Genomic DNA, 22,410 nt, shown 5'->3' with positions numbered 1-22,410 from the left:
TAATTTTTCAAAGATAACTTTCCTTTTTGGAAATTATCCACATGTTTAAAAGAATGATTTTAATTTATAAAATTTCCTTTTTATAATCCACCATGAAGGGAAAAATTATTGGAGAAATTTTTTATAAAATTTTCGAAAGCAAATAAGGAAGTTTTAATTTGTGTTTAAAATTTTATTTGCTTGGAGATTTGGTTGTGGCCGACCATTATAATAATGAAAAGGGAATTGATTTTAATTAAAATAAATTTTCTTTTTCATGGCAATAGAATTAAGGAAGTTTTTATTAAAATTTCCTTATTTGCCAAGACCAAGGATTATAAAAGAGGAGGTAGAGGTGTCTTCATGGCTAACGACTCTATTCTTTTTCTCTCCCTCTTTTCCTTGGTGTGGTCGGCCATAGAAGTTATCTCTTCTTCCTTTTCTTTCTTCTTCATTGGCCGAGCCTCATCATCTCATGGAGCTTGAAGGTGGCCGGATTCTAGCTTGGAGAAGAAGGAGAGAAAGGAAACATCCCTTGGAGCTTGGTGGTGGCCGAACCTCATCCTTTTATGGAGCTATTGTGGTGGCCGAATCTTGCTTGGAGAAGAAGGTGACTTAGGTGGATTCTCATCTCGGTAGATCGTTGCCCACACAACATCCGGGATAAGAAGAGGAATACGGTAGAAGATCAAGAGGTTATTTGCTTACAAAGAAAAGTATAACTAGTAATTGTTTTCCGCATCATACTAGTTTTCTTTGTATAGTTATTTTTGGAAATACCAAACACAAGAGACATATGATTCTAGAGTTTTCGGATTTGTTTTGAATTTGTTTTTTCTTTATTTTTTGAATTTGTGATTCGATTATTCTTTTTGGTTAACCTAGAGTTATTTAAGGAAATTAAATATTAACTTTTCTTAAGAGGTTTTGTCTAGGTGGTGGTGGTTGCTCCCATATCCAAGAAGGTCATGTGCCTCGCCATGCAGTCCTGGAAGCCAATTTTGAAAATTAATATTTAATGGAATTAATAACATAGGTGGATTTGAATCAATAGTGTTAAGTTACGCTTGCGATTCAAATCTAAACCATTAAGAACAGAGAAGTTAAATTTGGAATCAATGATGTTAAGTTCCGTCTGCGATTCATAATTTAATTTCTAAAGAACACAATAGGTTATTTAAGGAAAGGTTCAACACTTGTACAAAATTTTTATATAGTGGAACTGGTACGGTCTTCCTAGGACTAACCTACACAGGGATATCTGCTCGCGAAAGGAGATTAACTTGTAGAAGGAAATGTTTTGCTCGTAACAATGACATGGAACCTGCAAGCGTGAAATCATTTCACTTTCGTGTTAATCCTGAGTTACTTAAGTCTGATTTGAGTGGTTATCTGCGGGGTTTTGTTAGTGAGAACTTGTTGACACATGCTGAAGTGGTTAATCTGTCAAAAAAAATAAAAGCTGGTATGCGTTTAGAGGAATAGAGAAAAAAGTAAGTAACTTCTCTCATCAGAATCCTTGTTTGACAATGAATCTATGTCCTTTTGCTATAGATCAAACAACACGAACCGACTGAAGCATTATTGTTTAGTGCAATCGAAAATGTGCTCCAGTCCATTTGCAGTAGAAGTCACAACTTCTGCAACATGTTAAGCTTCAATGTGAATCTTGTGTTTATACATGTACAGTTTGTAGCGAATTCTTTAAATGAAAACAACACATTTTTGTTACTTATTCATGTGTTCTTGAAGTAAATGCCTTTACATTTACAATCATGATATATCTACTAGATGAGTTCATTCTTTATTCTTCTAATTGTTGCTTATGGAGTATAACTGAGCTATTCATGTTTGCAGGTTGAAAACAAAATTGGGAGTTGAACCAACTGACAAACAATTGACTTCTTCACTTAGGATATCACTATTTGAATTGCGGAAAAGGATATTTGAATCTTCTTTGGTATGAGAAAAGCTTGCAATGAGCAATGTTCGCCTAGTTATGTCAATTGCTCAGAAGTATGACAACATGGGGACAACAATGGCCGACCTTGCCCAGGTGAGTCTTTCATTATAGATTTTTTCGCATCACTTAGTCTTAAACTATACTCACATAGACGTGTTAATACAATTGCTTCTTCCTTAGGCTGGCTTGATTAGCTTACTTCGTGGGATAGAAAAGTTTGATTCTTCTAAACGCTTCAAAATCTCTACTTATGTATATTGGTGGATATGACAGGTATGCTAGATAGCTCGATAGGAAACTTCTTATATCTTTGTTATAATCTTCGTACAATGAGGAACTGTTGAACGCCAATTTATTCTTCAATCTTTTATTAAAGCTGTATTTTTTTCTAGGGTGTCACAAGAGCATCGTTTTAGAACTCCAGGACACTAAGATTACCTATTCATTTACACGAGCGATTAACATCGATTAAGCACGCGAAAGTCAGGCTGGAAGAGAACGGAATTGCAGCATCTATTGATGTAAGTTGAATGTATATCCCACTCGATGGTTTTCAATTGCGATTGCAATTTTCTTGGGATATTTTGCAGCTAACCATACTTAAAGTGACCTCTTTTCTTAATCCATCTTGTCTGCTTGATGATCTTGACTTTAGAACAATCACCTTCTATCATTTTAACCAATAACTCGATCTTATCTTTCTCTTACATTTAACCAGTAGCTCAATGTTGATTAACTCCTAATCCTTGTTCAGAAACTTGCCGAATCCCTGAATATGGCACAGAAGAAAGTGAGGAACGCCACAAAGGTATGTGTTGGTGCGGGTAGCACTAACGGTCTAACCCAGGTTTTGATGAATGACAAATAGGTTAAGTTAGTTGTGTTGTTGTCTGACACTTTGATCGAGTGTGCAGGAGAAGTCCAGACAGGTCGACGGGCTGACCAGATGTCTTGCACGAAGTCCAGCTAGGTCGACGGGCTGACCGGATAGCTGGCGAGAAGTCCAAGCGGGTCGACGGGCTGACCGGACGCTTGGCGAGAAGTCCAGCTAGGTCGACGGGCTGACCGGATAGCTGGCGAGAAGTCCAAGCGGGTCGACGGGCTGACCGGACGCTTGGTAAGAAGTCTAGACGGGTCGACGGGCTGACCGGACGTCTGGCAGGTAAGTAAGGTAAGTCACTGGAGGGGAGTGACTGCGAGGACGCGTTCCCGGGAAGGGAACATTAGGCGTCAATCCGGCTTAGATCCATTTCGGATATCTAAGTCGAGATCGTGACTAGATTCCGGTCTCGGAAAGACGGAATCTAAGTCATACTCTTGATGCTAATTTTTATTACTTAGCGTATCTGTAAAAATGTGCTAACAAACTGTGCTGCAGGGTTTATTTGCCTCGGACTAACACTATTTTGCAGGTAGGGAACAGTGAGGGTCTGGGCGCCCGGAAGGGATCCAGGCGCCCGGAGGCAAATTTTATCCCCAGGACGACGTTGACACTTGGAGCATGCTAGTTGGGAGTGTTACGTCACATTCCAGGCGCCCGGAAGGGATCCAGGCGCCCGGAGTAGCATATAAAAGAAGCCCCAGGCAGGAGCTTCAATATATCAGTCTTCTGAGAACTCTGAGTCCAATCACTCTGCTGCTCTGCGCTCCAACGACGTTCACAAAGCTCCGACGACTCACTCCGGCTCTCTTTTTAATTCATTGTTTGTCGGTTAGCTTTGTTTTCTTTCTTTTCATTAGCAATATTTGTACGTAAATTGTAATTATCCGAATTGCTAGTGAATTGCCCAACGAAAGTACTCAAGGAGTACGGGCCTTCGAGTAGGAGTCGTCACAGGCTCCGAACGAAGTAAAAATCAACAGTGTTCATCTCTTTACTTCTTTACTTTTCCGCTGCGTCTTAACTCGAGATTTTCGAATCGATATTCACCCCCCCTCTATCGAATCTAACGGTCTTACAAGTGGTATCAGAGCAGGTACCGCTCTGATTTGGTGCAACCACCAATCAGACAGGGGGTGAAATCATTTTTTTTAACAATTCCAAACTGATATTATTATCTTTTTGGAAGATTTTTTCTCGTTGCATTTAAAATCTAAATTGGTACAACACCAACTTAGAGTTTCTATTTCTCCCGACTGCTAATCCAAGATGAAGTCTTGGGATTTTTTAATTAATTTAGTGTGTGCAGGATAAGATGTCTCAACAAGAAGGCTTTAGCACACGACGTCCTCCCTTATTCAACGGGATGACTTTCGTATTGGAAGAGGAGAATGGAGGTCTACATGAAGATGGACTACACCATTGGATGAGCGTCACAAGGGCTTACAAAATTCCAGAGACAACTCCGGAAAGTAGACCTCAAGATGGACAAATGATATAAAGAAAAAGGCATCAATTGAAAACAAAGCCATCAATACTCTACACTGCGGACTAACACGAGAAGAACTGAACCGGGTCGGACCGCATCAAAACGCTAAGGAGCTTTGGGATAAACTGATCGAGCTGCACGAAGGAACAAGCGACACGAAGGTAACAAAAAGAGATTTGCTGTTAAATAAAATTTTTAATATAAAAATGCAGGAAGGAGAAACGGCAAGTCAGCTCCACGCGAGGGTCAAAGATATCCTCAACGGTCTCCACGCGATAGGCCACCAAATGGAGAACCGAGACTTAATCAGGTACGCGTTAAATGCTTTTCCGCGAAACAATTTGTGGGCATCAATCGTAGATGCCTACAAAATTTCAAAAAATTTATCTAAATTAAAATTGGATGAACTCTTTTGTGAATTAGAACTTCATGAGCAAACTAACGCCGGGGTCGAGAAAGGTGTAGCTTTATTTGCAGGTTCCTCTAAAGAAAAGAAGAACAAGCCCGAATCTGAAGAAGATTCCGATCAAGACTCTGAAGATGAAGAACACCTGGTGAACCTGGTAAGGAAAATGTTCACCAGGAAAAAGAGAAACTTCAGCAAACAGGATCTTCAGAAGATCAGTTCGCCAGCCGACTCAAGAAATGTCACATGTTTCGGATGTAACAAAAAGGGGCACTACAAGAACGAATGCCCAAGATTGAAACTTGACAAACCAAAGTCAACAAAGAAGAAAGCCCTCAAAGCAACATGGGACGATTCCTCCTCAGACGAATCGGAGGGAGAAAGGCAAAAGCACCAAAGTCACCTCGCGCTGATGGCTCGCGAAGCTGAAACGGAAGACGAATCGGAGGAATCGAATCGAGCCACGAGTCCGCACTCGTTTCCGAAGGTTCCGAAGAGGTATACCTAAACTTAAATCGTAAATTCTTTAGAATTATCTCGTGTTTAAATAAAAAATTAGTTAAATTGGAAAATAAAAATAAATCGCTTCTTGAGGAAAATCAAAACCTCAAGGAACAATTAAAAAATTCGAATCTAACTCAAGATCGAACACTTGAGGAGGAGAATTTATCATTAAAAAATGAAATTAATAAGTTAAAAGAATTGTTGGAAAAATTCACAACAAGATCTAAAAATTTAGATTTAATTCTAAATAACCAAAAGGCATGCTATAATAAAACCGGACTTGGATATAAGTCAAACTCAAACAAAACCTTTAAATCATTATTAACCCAACACAAAGCAACTAAACAAGCTTGGGTCCCGAAAGCATGCTTAACCACGTAAGTAGGACTTAATCAATTCTATATACCTAAAGATAAAATACATTATATAAACTTGAATAAATCAGATCAAAAACTAAAATATAAATCTAAATTAAAATCAAAATTCAAAACTCAACAAAATTTAGATTATCACCAAGTTGATTATAACTATAAAAAGAATCGACACAAACCCAAAATCTAAATTAATGGCCAATAATTCAGGGGGAGGCTCCAGAATAGCTGGCACCTCCAAAAATAATTTACCCGACAGGGTAACCGAAACCAACTTACCCGGTAGGGTACCCAAAAACCAATCTACCCGGCAGGGTAATTAGGATTAGTTAAAAAGGGCTCAGTTTAACTTGAAATATGGTACTGGTGAAATATTGGATGATAGTACGTTAGGGAAGCTTAGTCTATGCATGTCTAGGAAGATATGGCTTCGACCTGGTGCATTTGGCTAAGTGGAATTGACCGAAGCTACCCTTTATGGATCCTAACCAGTTAGACCAAGGTTTTGTACTGAGTCCAGTGGATAGGACTATTTGGAAAACCTCGAAGGCATGGTTACTTTAATGATGTTCAAGTGACTCACCATAGCCCAGAAGTTTATCCAGAGAATGCCTATTTGTTGAGCCCAAAGTTAAACCTGAATCTAACACAAAGTTAAAACAAACCCCAAAATTGAACCTAATTCATCTCACAAATTTTGTAGGATTCCCTGATTGAAAATATAGATCCGGTGAGATGACTAAGGACCTAAAAGAAAGTAATTAAATTAAATAAAATAAATTAAATTTAAATTAAATTAAAATTAAATCAATTAAATTAAAATAACATTTTTTATAATTTAAAAATTTAATTTAAAAAATTAAACTTAATTTTCTTTTACTTACAAATTTATTTTAAAAATTAAAACTTAAATTATCTTAACCTAAAAATTATTTTAATAATTATTTTAACTTAATTAATTATCTTAAAAAATTCTTTTAAATATTATATTAAAACTTTTAAAACTTATTTTAAAAATTATTTTAAAAAAAAATTATTTTAAAAACTTTTAAAACTTATTTTAAAATTCTTTTAAAAAATTATTTTCAAAACTTTTAAAAAATTATTTTAAAAATTTTTTAAACTTATTTTAAAAAAAAAAAAATCTTTTAAAAATTATTTTAAAAACTTTTAAAACTCATTTTAAAAATTATTTTAAAAAATTATTTTAAAAACTTTTAAAACTTATTTTAAAATTCTTTTAAAAATTATTTTAAAAACTCTTAAAAACTTATTTTAAAAATTATTTTAAGAAAAAAAATTTATTTTAAAACTTATTTTAAAAATTCTTTTAAAAATTCTTTAAAAACTATTTTTAAAAAATTCTTTAAAAACAATTTTAAAAATTCTTTAAAAACTATTTTAAAAACTATTTTAAAAAAATTCTTTAAAAAAAAAACTATTTTAAAAATTCTTTAAAAACTATTTTTAAAATTCTTTAAAAACTATTTTAAAATTCTTTTAACAATTTTTTTTTCATTTAAAAATTATTCAAAAACTCTTTTAAAAAATTATCTTAAAAATTATTTAAAAATTATTTTAACATAAAAATTATTTTAACTTAAAAATTATTTTAACTTAAAATTATTTTAATTAATTAACTTAAAAATATTTTTAAAATTATTTTAACTTAAAAATTATTTCAAAAATTATTTAAAAAAAAAACTTTTAAAAATCATTAAAAAAAAAACTATTTTAAAAATTGTTTTAAAACTATTTTGAAAAATTCTTCTTATTTTTTCACTATAATAAAATTCTGTTATCTTAAAAAATAGTAATAATAATCAATTATTTCTATAGATTATTTTCACTTTAAAAAATTATTATTTTGATTTTAAACTCATTTCTAATCTTAAAGATTATTTTAACCTTAAAATTATTTTTTTTTAACTTAACTGAAAATTAAATCTTAAATTAAAATTTAATATTGAAATTACAATTAAAATTAAAAAAAAATTTAAACTTAAAATTAAACTTAAACTTAAATTATTAACATAACCTTAAATTTTTTTAAGTGACATAAAAATCATTTTAATATATTTTTAAATGCTGTCTTAGAAATCCCTTTTAAAAAAAAAATTATAAATAAATAAAAATAATAATAATTAACACTTTCATTGACCAACTCAATCAAGTAATATGAAATTTAAATTAATTCACTAAGTATTAAATTATTAAATCAAGTAAAAACTAATCAATAAATTATTGATAATGCTTAACTGTTATTGAATTAATAAAATCTTATCTTATATAACCTTAAACTAAAGTTAAGCGCCTGAATCTAAAATTAATTAATAAACAGTTATACCAAGATACAGAGATAATAATTACTAAATTAGACAAATATGTTAGAGCTTTGAAATTTAACACAACCAAACCTTAGTATTAACTTAAGGGGGAGATATTAACCAATTCAGGGGGAGGTTCAATTTTTTTCTTAAATCCCCTAGAAAAATTAATAAATTAAAGGAGAGTAATAAATTAAAGGGAAGTTTTTTTTAATCTCCTTAAGTGTTATTTTCTCTCTTTAAAATCTCTTTAGAAAATTCTACTCCAATTACTTTGAAAATCTTATATTAAAAATTCTTAGCAAATATTTTCAAAAGCTTTATTTTAGATATCAGGTTTAGGGGGAGGATTAAATCAACACTTAGCACCTAAATTATTTTCTCCACCTTAAACATAAAGTTTTTACAAACTTAGTCAGTATTGAAAAGTAGATTTCTCTTAAAACTTATCCTTATAAATCTATTCTTGAAAACTAGTTTCTATTAAACTAAATTCTTCAATTTGATTTTATAAACTGAGGTTTTGAAAATTAAATCCTTTGCAAACTCAGTCTTGAAAAGTAAATTTATTCAAACTCAGTCTTGAATCTTTGATTTTGAAAACACATGTTTGAAAAGTGTTTTTAAAGTTGAAACTTGTTTTGAATATTTAATCTTGAAATTTAGACCTTATACACTTATGTTTGAAAATTAAAATTTAGCAATTTTTCTAAAAGTTAAAAGCTACTGCTTTATACAAGTTTTCAAAACTTTATACTCCCCCAAGTCAACTTGATCTTCTCTTGGATTTAAAAATTGTATTTTTTGTCCTTGAATCCTGAACCAAAGTCAGTTATTTTTCAAGATTAAGTGTTATTGTTTTAAGTAACTCTACACTATGATTGTTTACCCTTGTTTTTTTTGATGAATGCCAAAGGGGGAGAAGGGTTAGGTGGTTAAGTTAGCTAAACCAATTTAACTTTAAAACCACACAAATGCATGTTGTTTCGTACATATGCTTTCACTAACTTAACCAGGTTGTCATTCCATCAAAAAGGGGGAGATTGTTGGTGCGGGTAGCACTAACGGTCTAACCCAGGTTTTGATGAATGACAAATAGGTTAAGTTAGTTGTGTTGTTGTCTGACACTTTGATCGAGTGTGCAGGAGAAGTCCAGACAGGTCGACGGGCTGACCAGATGTCTGGCACGAAGTCCAGCTAGGTCGACGGGCTGACCGGATAGCTGGCGAGAAGTCCAAGCGGGTCGACGGGCTGACCGGACGCTTGGCGAGAAGTCCAGCTAGGTCGACGGGCTGACCGGATAGCTGGCGAGAAGTCCAAGCGGGTCGACCGGACGCTTGGCGAGAAGTCCAGACGGGTCGACGGGCTGAGTAAGGTAAGTCACTGGAGGGGAGTGACTGCGAGGACGCGTTCCCGGGAAGGGAACATTAGGCGTCGATCCGGCTTAGATCCATTTCGGATATCTAAGTCGAGATCGTGACTAGATTCCGGTCTCGGAAAGACGGAATCTAAGTCATACTCTTGATGCTAATTTTTATTACTTAGCGTATCTGTAAAAATGTGCTAACAAACTGTGCTGCAGGGTTTATTTGCCTCAGACTAACACTGTTTTGCAGGTAGGGAACAGTGAGGGTCCAGGCGCCCGGAAGGGATCCAGGCGCCCGGAGGCAAATTTTATCCCCAGGACGACGTTGACACTTGGAGCATGCTGGTTGGGAGTGTTACGTCACATTCCAGGCGCCCGGAAGGGATCCAGGCGCCCGGAGCAGCATATAAAAGAAGCCCCAGGCAGGAGCTTCAAGATATCAGTCTTCTGAGAACTCTGAGTCCAATCACTCTGCTGCTCTGCGCTCCAACGACGTTCACAAAGCTCCGACGACTCACTCCGGCTCTCTTTTTAATTCATTGTTTGTCGGTTAGCTTTGTTTTCTTTCTTTTCATTAGCAATATTTGTACGTAAATTGTAATTATCCGAATTGCTAGTGAATTGCCCAACGAAAGTACTCAAGGAGTACGGGCCTTCGAGTAGGAGTCGTCACAGGCTCCGAACGAAGTAAAAATCAACAGTGTTCATCTCTTTACTTCTTTACTTTTCCGCTGCGTCTTAACTCGAGATTTTCGAATCGATATTCACCCCCCCCCCCTCTATCGAATCTAACGGTCTTACAGTATGAACTCACTTTTGTGGGATACTTTTGTTCCTATATTTACTTGACTCGTAGCTTGATAGTAACTCAGAAGAAGCTAACTTTAAGTTGTTCAAACTGCAGACTGTGATCAAAGTTCTCTCCCTTGATAGAGAAGCCTTTCCCTCCCTGAATGGCATCCCTGGAGAGACTCTCCACAGTGTAACTCCACATTCGTTGTCTTGAATTCTTAACCTTTATCGTACACCCTAACACTATTCTCTCCTCTAGTATATTACAAATCCAAAACTCGATAATAACCCCTGGCATGGCTTCGAGGAATGATCCCTCAAGGTACGTTTTACCAGTTTATGATTATCTCGGTTCATCCCACAATTCTGATGGCACATAAATTTCTTCAGGATGAAGTCGATAAGCTTTTGAATGCAACACTGAGAGAGAGGGAGAGGGACATCATAAGATTGTACCACGGTATTGACAGTGAATGCCATACATGGGAGGAAATCGGCAAACAGTAAGTAGAAAAGTTTTTCTGGAGTTTTGCATTCAATCTGAAGCTTTGCATTCATGAAGCCTACTAAGAGTTGTTTCTCTTCTTCGTCAGGTTTGGCTTGTCGAGGGAGCGCGTTAGGCAAGTAGGGCTCGTGTCGATGGAGAAACTGAAGCATGTAGCGAGAAGGAGGAGATTGGAGGTGATGCTGATGAACCATTGAAGAGGAAATTGTGCTCTGTGAGTAGGCACTTGAGGAAAGAAAAGGAAATTATATTTATTTAGGTTGGATTTTCACTGAGATTAGTTATACTCTACAAATTATATGAATGTAACAGAGTTAGAAGTTGTCCTTTGAGTTGGAAATGAAATGTCATTAACCTGGAGAGGTCCTGCGAGCTTTTCCAGAGATTGAAGCAAGCTTTCTGCTATTTTAAGGAGACAGTGTAAATTTTTATTAAATATTTGGAGTGAAATGTAAAATTCTCTCAATGGTTAAGACATGTCGAAGGTTAACGTGATTTTATATCTACCGTCCGATTCAAAATCAACGAATCAGAGGCTGAAGAGAACCGAGCAGTATCAAGAGCGTTTATGCGCCATGTGTCTGATAGGTGTCGCCTCCGCTTGCTGCAGAAGACATGTGTGAACTCCTTCCAAACTTGAACGACGTCCCTTTCTCACTGTCCTTTTTCTCTACAAGAACGAATTGCGGAGCGAAGTGAGAGCTACAACAACGTCAATGGCCGTCTCCAGATTTGGATTATGGTTGGCATTGGTTGGAGTCCTAGCGGGAACGGAGGCGGAGGCCGAAGATGTGTTAGGCGAGGCAAAGAGCCCGAGCTCACCGATGGAGAAGGAGATTCAACAGCTAAGATTGAGCTCTCCGTTCAAAGTAATCATGGTAATCGAGAAACTCCTTCTGTCATGGAAGGATTTCAAAAATTGTCTGAAGCACAAGCAAAAGGAGATGACACTTGAAGACCTAATCCTGAGGCTACGAATAGAGGAAGATAATCGAAAGATGTCCGACTCCAGAGGAACGAAGCGGGTAGTCGACGAGATGTCCAACCTGGCTGAGCTAAACGCTAAAAAGTCGAAGAAATTCAAAAAGAATGCTCAAGGCAAGAAATTCAAGGGCACGTGCTACAACTACGGAAAGCCAGGACACATGTCCAAAAATTACAGACGCCCGAAGAAGCCTACGAACCAGGTTGTAACTTCTGACGACATGAAATTGGATCTCACTGCAGTCGTGTTTGAAGCCAACACAGTGATGGATAACTGATCGATACTGGAGTAACACGTCATACCTGTTCTGATAAGGCGATGTTCTCCAAGTATACTTCGATAAGTGGAAGAAAGCTCTATATGGGCAATTCCACGACATCTCCGATTCTCGGACTCGGGAAAGTTGTTCTAAAATGACGTCTAGGAAAGAACTAACGCTCATTGATGTTCTCCATGTTCCCGACATCAGGAAGAACCTAGTTTCTAGATCAGTACTTGTTAAGGCCAGTTTCAGATTAGTGTTTCAGTCAAATAACTTTGTACTTACGAAGAATGGTGTATTCGTAGGTAAGGGGTACTTAGAACAAAGTTTGTTCAAAATGGTTGTAATGACTGTACACCGTGATTTTGATGATAATAAAATAAAAGCTTCTAGCTACGTTGTTGAGTGTTTTAACTTATGGCATGATCGACTTGGGCATGTCAATAATAATACTCTGAAACGTTTTATCAAGTTAAATTTATTATCAATTGTCAATGTGGACGAAACACACAAGTGTGAAGTGTGCGTGGAAGCAAAAATGATGAGACTACCTTTTCATTCGGTGGAAAGGTCAACGACTCCTATAGAATTAATACATAGTGATCTATGTGATTTAACTAGAGGAGGTAAAAAGTATTTTATTACTTTTATCGATGACTGCACAAGGTTCTGTTATGTTTTTCTTTTAAGAAGTAACGAATTAAAATAATTCTTAGCGATAGAGGTGGAGAATATGGTGCACCGTTTGATGAGTTTTGTTCAGAATCTGACATTATCCATCAGACAACGATGCCTTACTCGCCTCAATCGAATGGTGTTGCCGAACGTAAAAATCGGATACTAAAGGAAATGATGAATGCCTTGTTGATAAATTCAGGTTTACCCCAGAACTTGTGAGGGGAAGGTATATTATTGACAAGCCACATTCTCAACAAAATCTTTCACAAGAAAAAAGATAAAACACCATATGAACTATAAAAAGGCCGCGAGCCATCATACAAATATCTGAAAGTGTGGGGGTGCTCAGCCGAAGTACCCAAGCCAAAGCAAGTAAAAATCAGACCTAAAACGTTCGATGCGATATTTGTCGGATATGCCCATAATAGTAGTGCATATCGTTTCATAGTTCACAAGTCAAACATTCTTGATATTCATGTGGAAACAACCATAGAATCTCGGAATGCGATATTCTTTGAAAACATATTCCCGAATAAAAAGGGAAACATTCAAAGTGATAGCAACGAAAGTTCTAACGAAGATGACGTTTTTGAACTTAGTTGTCATAAAAGGACTATTGACAATCAAAGCGAAGAGTCATGTCAAAGCAAATGTGCTAGAATTGAGAAATCATTCGGGCCAAACTTCATGACTTTTATGTCGAAAATTAACCCAAAAACATTAAGCGAAGCTCTCTCTAGTCCCGACATCCCATTGTAGAAAGAAGCTGTCAATAATGAAATTGAGTCCATCATGAATAACCATACTTGGGAATTAGTGGACTTTCCTTCTGGTATTAAACCATTAGGTTGTAAGTGTTGGTGCAGTGAGCACTAGATGATCGAACCTGAGTTTTGATTATGGCAAAGGGCTCAAAGTTAAGCTGTGGTGTTATCTAACAAGGTTCATGGAGCTTACAGGAAAGTCCTAAGTGATGCTTAGGCAAAAGTCCTAGCTGCAGTTAGGCAAGATGAAAATCCTAAGGGGGGAGGGTAACCTTAGGTCCTAGGGGGTGGTAACCCTAGGTGAAGGAAAAATCCTAAGGGGGGATAACCTTAGGTCCTAGGGGGTGGTTGTTAGGATGTATACTAAAAGCCTAGCTTTTGGTATAAACATTTATCTAGAAATAAAAATCACATTGGTCAAATGTCTACATTTATCATAAATGTAGTTGTTCAATTAATTTATATTGTAGATAACATGGTGTGTGGTGTCACACACAGAGGATCATGTTATCAGTACCTTATAAATTATAAACAGTAGCTCACGACCAAAATGGAAAGGAACAAACCATTGCAAGGTTGTAGTGTAATTAGGAATTAGTTTATCTTAACTATATAATTACACTAGTACAATTAGAGTGTATTGAGTAGGACCATTAGAGGTCGTTTCTTTTATACTGACTTTATAAAGAAACAAAGACCTCAGTTATTATGGAAGTGTGTGCTCTTAATCCTAATATAATAACAAGCACATATATTTGATATTTATTTCTTTAATTTATCAATGAGTGAGATTTAGTTCGATGAATCAATAAGCCTGATAAGTTGGGAAATGATATCACTTATAGTGTGTGTTGTTGATTATAGAAGGAAACTGTGTCCTAGAGATACTAGGTTGATAATGTCCTCAAGAGGAGCTCATAAGGATTGTCATGTTAAACCCTGCAGGTGGACTTAGTCCGACATGATGATAAGGTTGAGTGGTACTACTCTTGAACTAAGATATTAATTAAATGAGTTGTCAGTAACTCACTTAATTAGTGGGCATTCAATATCTTAAACACAGGGAGACTAACACACTCATAATAAGAAGGAGCCCAAAAATGTAATTTGGGATTGGTGCGGTAGTTCAATAATAGTTCTCTAGTGGAATGAATTATTATTGATAAAATTAAGTTGTGTGTTCGGGGCGAACACGGGATGCTTAATTTTATCGGGAGGCCAAAACCAATTCCTCCTCTCGGTCCCTATCGTAGCCTCTTATTTATAGAGTACTATACCCACCTATACCCATCTTCTATACCCACCTAAAGGGGGCCGGCCAAGCAAGCTTGGGAACCAAGCTAGGGTCGGCCTAAGCATGGGTTTAGGGTGGTCGGCCCTAGCTTGAACCCAAGCTAGTAGGGCCGGCCATAATTAAATTAAAAAAGATTTTTAATTTTAATTTTTATTATGTGGAAGATATAATCTATTAAAGAGAATTAAAATTAAAATATCTCTCTTGAAAAGGATCTACAAAAGATTAAAGAAAGAGATTAGATCTCTTTCCTTATTTGTAGATTGGTGAGATATTTTATTTTCACTTTAAAAATTATTCACATGTTGTAAAATTAAAATTATAAAAATTTCTTTTTCTCAACCATGAAGAGATTTTTTGAAGAGAAATTTTATTTTTTAAAATTTCCGGAAACAAATTAGGAAGTTTTAATTTGTTGATTAAAACTTGTCTAAATTTATTTCTCTTAATGTGGCCGGCGAATATTGATCTAATTGGGAAATTTTATTTTATTTTTCTCAATTAAATCATGTCAAGGAAATTAAGGAAATTTTATTGTAATTAAATTTCCTAATTTGCCTAGGCCAAGGAATATAAAAGAAGGGGTGGGGTGCCTTCATGAGGTGAACCTCAATTATTTCTCTCCCTCTTTTTCTTGGTGTTGTGGCCGGCCATTATCTCTTCTCCTCTTCCTCTTTGTGGTGGCCGAAACTCTCTATTGCTTGGAGCTCTTGTGGAGGCCGGATACTACTTGGAGAAGAAGAAGAAGAAGGAGAGAAAGCTTGCATCTCTTGGAGCTTGGTTGGTGTTTTTCTTCTTCCTTGGTGAAGCTTTCTTGTTTTGGCCGAACCTAGCTAGGAGGAGAAGAAGGTGCTTGGTGGTTTCTCATCTCGGAAGATCGTTGCCCACACAACGTCCAAGGTTAGAAGAGGAATACGGTAGAAGATCAAAAGGTTTTTCTACAAGGTATAACTAGTAATTTTTCTTTCCGCATCATACTAGTTATTTTTGGAAATAATACCAAATACAAGAGGCTTACGTTCTAGTATTTCGAATATGTTTTTTCGAAGTTGTGTTCTTTTGTTTTATTTTCCCTTGTGATTTGATTGTTCTTTTCGGTTAACCTAAAGTTATTTTAGGAAATTAAATATTAGATTTCTATAAAAGGTTTTGTCTAGTCGGTGGTGGTTGCTCCCATATCCAAGAAGGCCATGTGCCTCGCCACGTCAGTACTGGGAACCGATTATGGAAATTAATATTTAATGAAATTAATAACTTAAGGTGATTTGGGTCGAACGTGTTAAGTTCCGCAGGAGATCCAAGTCAAAACCTAAAAGAACAAATAGATTAAGTTTTGGATCAAACGTGTTAAGTTCCGCAGGCGATCCAAAATTTAATTTGAAAGAACACATGGTAGCTAGGAAAAGGTTCAGACCTTTGTACAAAATTTTTGTACAGTGGAACCTCTAGGCTTTCCGAGTAGCAACCAACAATTGGTATCAGAGCTAGGGTTTTGCCTCTGTGTATTTGGTATTAGGTTAATTATGCACATGTCATACATAATTTAGGCAGGTTAATAGTAGGATGTGCTAACTTTGTGGATGCAGGATCCAACTATTATGGCTTTTAATTATTATGTGTGTGATTGAACCCTTGGATATGTCAAGGGCATTTATATGTGTGTGCATGATTGTATTAAAATACAGCAGGAGCTGTATTTAGTTTTATTAGGATTTTATTTTTGATCTAGATATATGTACATTTCTTTTATGGAATATAGGATCAAAAATGTAAAATTCTATTTATGTCGCGGATCGAATCTTGCAAAGCGTGGAATCTTCTAAGGACCAGAGGCGCAGCGGAACTAGGAGCAAGATAGAGGCGACAGCTAGACCCGGTGGCGGTGGCCAAATATGGCAGCAGATTGGGATGACAACACACGGAAGACAACTAGAGATAAAAGCCATAATAGTTGAAAATTAGATTTTCTATTTATTGCTTTTATATTGTGCTGTGTGTGCATGTTAGTTTACAAGTTTAGTAGGCTAGCATAGTTAAAATTCCTCATTAATAAATAACTAAGTGGGAGAGGGATTTTTAAGTAAATCCCATGGTCTCCATTACTGGTTTGTAAGTGATGCAAACAAGCTTGCGCGTTGGCTCTGAGTGTCTTCCTCCATAACGGATGAGCTTGTTTGCAGATCACTAGAACAGACTTCCATTTTTGGATGACTATAGGAAGTTAATTAAGAGCGTGTGATCTTCCCCAACGGAAGGGGCATAATCTTATTAATGGACTTAGTGTCAAGTAATGGTATACACTTAAACACATCTAATAGTATCCTCCCCATCGGAGTCACTGCTATTATTTGTGTGACCAAATGAAACCAACTATTAATTTGTCATAAAACTAGGTTGACAAGATAATAAAATTAAAGGGTTAAAACCCCTCTTACAAATGATTGATTTTGTATACGTCCACACTAATGTGGCATACAAAATTAACGGTGTTTGAGATAATTTTATTTGTCATAAAGTTACGTTGACAAGATAGTTAATGGGTAAAACCCTCCTCTTACAAATGTTGATTTTGTATACGTCCACACTAACGTGGCATGCAAAATTCACGGTGTTTTGAGGTGTTGGTAAATTTAAATAGTATTGTTAGAGGAATCAATATTATTTTAAATTTAGAGTCTTGACCAAATATTTGATTAAAGATAGACCAACTATTAATTTTATTCGTCATAAAGTAAGGTTGACGAGATAATAAAATTAAATGATAAAATTTCCTCTTTGAATTTGTATACGTCCACACTAACGTGGCATACAAAATTTATGGGGATTTTTAAGAAGTTGGTCTTAACCAAATATTTTTGTGATTCTTAGGATGATGGTCAATCCCTAGCTGATATACTTTAGGATAGACTTAGTGGTCCCAATTATAATTGATTGGAAATAGGATTTGGACATTAAGGTAGACTGCCCTCTTAGAACTAAGAACAATATAGGTGTATTTTATTCATTAGTTGATACATGTTTAGTGGAGTTATCTACCGGTACCTGGTGTATAGATATGGGAGCCACTGATCATGTCTGCAATTCATTGCAGGGGTTCCAGGAAACCCGACAACTATATGAAAAGGAAAACATCGTCTACATAGGCACTACTGCAAAAGTACCAGCTGTTGCAGTGGGAAATGTTTATCCTCTGATAGGAATAGAATATGGATTTTCAGAAATTGTCTTTATGTACTAAGTTTAGAAAGAACCTGATTTCGGTTTCTAAACTACTAAAGAATAGATATTCTGTCTATTTTGATAACATGTTTGTTATCAAGAAAAATAGGGAAGTTATCTATTCTGATACATTGGTTGACAATTTATTATCCAATAACTCCCACGATGCAATAAATGGAAATTAATAACACATTTTCTAACTTTAATAAGAGAAAGTAATCTTCGGAAATGAACCAATCATATTTTTGGCATCTAAGGTTAGGTTATATTAACTTGAGTATGATTCAAAGGATAATAACCAATGAACTCTTGGGTTCATTGGTAGTGAAAATCTTTCCAACCTGTGAGTCTTACTTGGAAGGAAAAATAATCAAGAAGCTTTTAAGTCTAAGGGGTATGGAGCCAAAGATATGTTGGAATTGGTTCATTCTGATTTGTGTAGACCTTTGATTATCCAGGAAGAGGTTGTTTCGAATATTTCATCTCTTTTATAGATGACTATTCGAGATAAGGATGCATTTACTTGACGTGCCACAAGTCTAAGTTTTTTTGATTAGTTCAAAGAGTACTAGGCTGATATGGAGTAATGTCAAAGTAAAAGTATCAAGATACTACGGTAAAATCGTAGTTACGAGTACCTCTTAGGAGAGTTTAGGAGTCACTTATCAGAAGTCGGGATTTAATCCCAACTAACTGCACCTAGTTCACCCCAACAGAATGGTGTAGTAGAAAGAAGGTATAAGGCTCTTATGGAATGATTAGATCGATGATGAGTTATTCAGAAAATTACCAAATTCATTTTAAGGATATACACTGGAAACGGAAGTGAACATAGTACCTTCTAAGTTAGAACTCTCTACTCCCATAGAATTACAGATTGGGCGTAAGCCTAGTCTAAAGCATATTCGGATTTGGGTGGTCTGGCACATGAGAAACACTGATTATATTGGACATGAGTTCACTAGTTTGTGAGTTATCCTAGAAAAATGAAAAGAGATTTTTAGTCCTTAAAATCGGAAGGTCATTGTTGGCACCAATGCCCGATTTTAGAAAAGGACTATAAGCCCATGAGTAAAAATTGTTCTTAAGGAAATTAAAGGACACGTCTAATCTAGTACCAACTGTACAAGATGAAATACCACAAGAAACTGCAACACGTACAATTGTAGAAAGTGTCTCGACATAGTGGGAGGGTTGTTAGGCAATCTAAAGGATTCATGTTTTGGGAGAGTCTTTGGACTTGACCCCTGGTGGGCATGAACCTGATCCCCGTACATATGACGAAGCACTCCAAGATAAAGATGCAGCATCTTGGCAAAGAGTAATGAATAATAGAATTAGAATATATGTATTCTAATAAAGTCTGGAAGCTTGTAGAACCACCAAATGGTGTAAAAGCCTTTGGGTATAAAAAGTCTATAATAGGAAAAGAGGGATAGACAGGAAGGTAGAAACTTTTAAAGCAAGGCTTAATGAAAAAGGAAACTTTTTCACTGGTAGTCATGCTTAAGTCTATCCGGATTCTTTTATCTATTTGGCAAGTGGATGTCAAGACAACATTCTTTAATGGAAGTCTTGAAGAAAGCATCCATATAAAGCAACCAGAAGGATTCATTGCAAAGGGCTAAGAACATCTTGTGTGCAAGCTCAATCAGTCTATGGACTGAGGCAAAGCTTCAAGGTCTTGGAACATCCGGTTTATCAAAGTAATCCAAACCTATGGATTTATTTAGTAACCGGATAAGTCTTGTGTATATAAAAGGTGTGATGGAAACGTGGTGGTATTTCTTGTACTATACGTAGATAACATTTTTGGTAGTTGGAAACAATATCAAAATGTTGTCAGAAGTAAGGGTATGGTTATCCAAACAATTCGATATAAAGGACTTAGGAGAATGCATATATTCTTGAGATCAAAGTAATAAGGGATCGCAAGAAAAGAATATTTTACTTATCTCAAGATTTATACATCGAAAAAATCCTTCCTCGTTTTAAGCATGCAAAATTCCAAGAAAGGTTTCTTACCTTTTTAGCATGGAGTAACTTTATCTAAAGATATGTCTCCGTAGACATCAAAGGAGATAAAGGAAATAAAGGCAGTTCTTTATGCTTCGGCTGTCGGAAGCCTAATGTATACTATGCACGAGATCAGATATCTATTTTGTCGTGGGCATAGTTAGTAGATATCAAAGCAACTCTGGACAAGGACATTGATCTGCGGTAAAGCATATATTGAAGTATCTTGGAGGCACTAGAGATTATATGCTAGCTTATAAGGCAGATAATTTGTTTCCTGTGGGTTGCATGGATTTTAACATCCAATCGGAAAGGGACAATAGTAAGTCAACCTCGGGGTTTTGTATTTACTTTAGGAGGTAAAGTCATAACTATGGAAGAGTGATAAGCATAGGTGTTTTTCTGGACTCTACCATAAAAGTTTAGTATATGGCAAGCCTCTGAGGTAGCCATAAAAGCTGAATGACTCAATAACCTCAAGATAGACTTAGATATGATTTCTGGTTTGTCCAAAGATTATTACAATTTATTGTAATGATATTGGTGCAGTAGCAAACTCGAAGAAACCATAAGTCTATAAGGCAAGTAAACACAATAGAGCGCAAGTAAATCGTATAAACGAGGAGAAGTTGTTGCCGCCTAGATTGCATCAGGTGATGATCTATAGATCCTTTCACTAAGGTCCTTAAGGAAAGAGCTTTTGATGGGCATGTTGAAGGGTTGGGAATCAGATGTATGGTAGCAGATATGGCAGCTTAGTCTTTTAGTATAAGTGGGAGATTGTTAGGATGTATACTAAAAGCCTAGCTTTTGGTATAAACATTTATCTAGAAATAAGAATCACATTGGTCAAATGTCTACATTTATGATAAATGTAGTTGTTCAATTAATTTATATTGTAGATAACATGGTGTGTGGTGTCACACACAGAGGATCATATTATCAGTACCTTATAAATTATAAACAGTAGCTCACGACCAAAATGGAAAGGAACAAATCATTGTAAGGTTGTAGTGTAATTAGGAATTAGTTTATCTTAACTATATAATTACACTAGTACACTTAGAGTGTATTGAGTAGGACCAGTAGAGGTCGTTTTTTTTATACTGACTTTATAAAGAAACAAAGACCTCAGTTATTATGGAAGTGTGTGCTCTTAATCCTAATATAATAACAAGCACATATATTTGATATTTATTTCTTTAATTTATCAATGGGTGAGATTTAGTTCGATGAATCAATAAGCCCGATAAGTTGGGAAATGATATCACTTATAGTGTGTGTTGTTGATTATAGAAGGAAACTGTGTCCTAGAGATACTAGGTTGATAATGTCCTCAAGAGGAGCTCATAAGGATTGTCATGTTAAACCCTGCAGGTGGACTTAGTCCGACATGATGATAAGGTTGAGTGGTACTACTTTTGAACTAAGATATTAATTAAATGAGTTGTCAGTAACTCACTTAATTAGTGGACATTCAATATCTTAAACACAGAGAGACTAACACACTCATAATAAGGAGCCCAAAAATGTAATTTGGGATTGGTGCGGTAGTTCAATAATAGTTCTCTAGTGGAATGAATTATTATTGATAAAATTAAGTTGTGTGTTCGGGGCGAACACGGGATGCTTAATTTTATCGGGAGACCAAAACCAATTCCTCCTCTCGGTCCCTATCGTAGCCTCTTATTTATAGAGTACTATACCCACCTATACCCATCTTCTATACCCACCTAAAGGGGGCCGGCCAAGCAAGCTTGGGAACCAAGCTAGGGCCGGCCTAAGCATGGGTTTAGGGTGACCGACCCTAGCTTGAACCCAAGCTAGTAGGGCCGGCCATAATTAAATTAAAAAAGATTTTTAATTTTAATTTTTATTATGTGGAAGATATAATCTATTAAAGAGAATTAAAATTAAAATATCTCTCTTGAAAAGGATCTACAAAAGATTAAAGAAAGAGATTAGATCTCTTTCCTTATTTGTAGATTGGTGAGATATTTTATTTTCTCTTTAAAAATTATTCACATGTTGTAAAATTAAAATTCTAGAAATTTCTTTTTCTCAACCATGAAGAGATTTTTTGAAGAGAAATTTTATTTTTTAAAATTTCTGGAAACAAATTAGGAAGTTTTAATTTGTTGATTAAAACTTGTCTAAATTTATTTCTCTTAATGTGGCCGGCCAATATTGATCTAATTGAGAAATTTTATTTTATTTTTCTCAATTAAATCATGTCAAGGAAATTAAGGAAATCTTATTGTAATTAAATTTCCTAATTTACCTAGGCCAAGGAATATAAAAGAAGGGGTGGGGTGCTTTCATGAGGTGAACCTCAATTATTTCTCTCCCTCTTTTTCTTGGTGTTGTGGCCGGCCATTATCTCTTCTCCTCTTCCTCTTTGTGGTGGCCGAAACTCTCTATTGCTTGGAGCTCTTGTGGAGGCCGGATACTACTTGGAGAAGAAGAAGAAGAAGGAGAGAAAGCTTGCATCTCTTGGAGCTTGGTTGGTGTTTTTCTTCTTCCTTGGTGAAGCTTTCTTGTTTTGGCCGAACCTAGCTAGGAGGAGAAGAAGGTGCTTGGTGGTTTCTCATTTCGGAAGATCGTTGCCCA

At 35.7% G+C, this 22,410-nt stretch overlaps 1 pseudogene; it reads left to right on the top strand.

Annotated features, from left to right (window-relative positions):
* The first annotated feature begins 1,256 nt into the window (after window positions 1-1,256).
* On the top strand, window positions 1,257-10,937 carry LOC122024862 (annotated as a pseudogene).
* Window positions 10,938-22,410: the final 11,473 nt, after the last annotated feature.

This window comes from Zingiber officinale, chromosome 9B (assembly GCF_018446385.1).
Source record: "Zingiber officinale cultivar Zhangliang chromosome 9B, Zo_v1.1, whole genome shotgun sequence".
NCBI lineage: Eukaryota > Viridiplantae > Streptophyta > Magnoliopsida > Zingiberales > Zingiberaceae > Zingiber > Zingiber officinale.
This window is presented reverse-complemented; position numbering and strand designations above follow the sequence as displayed.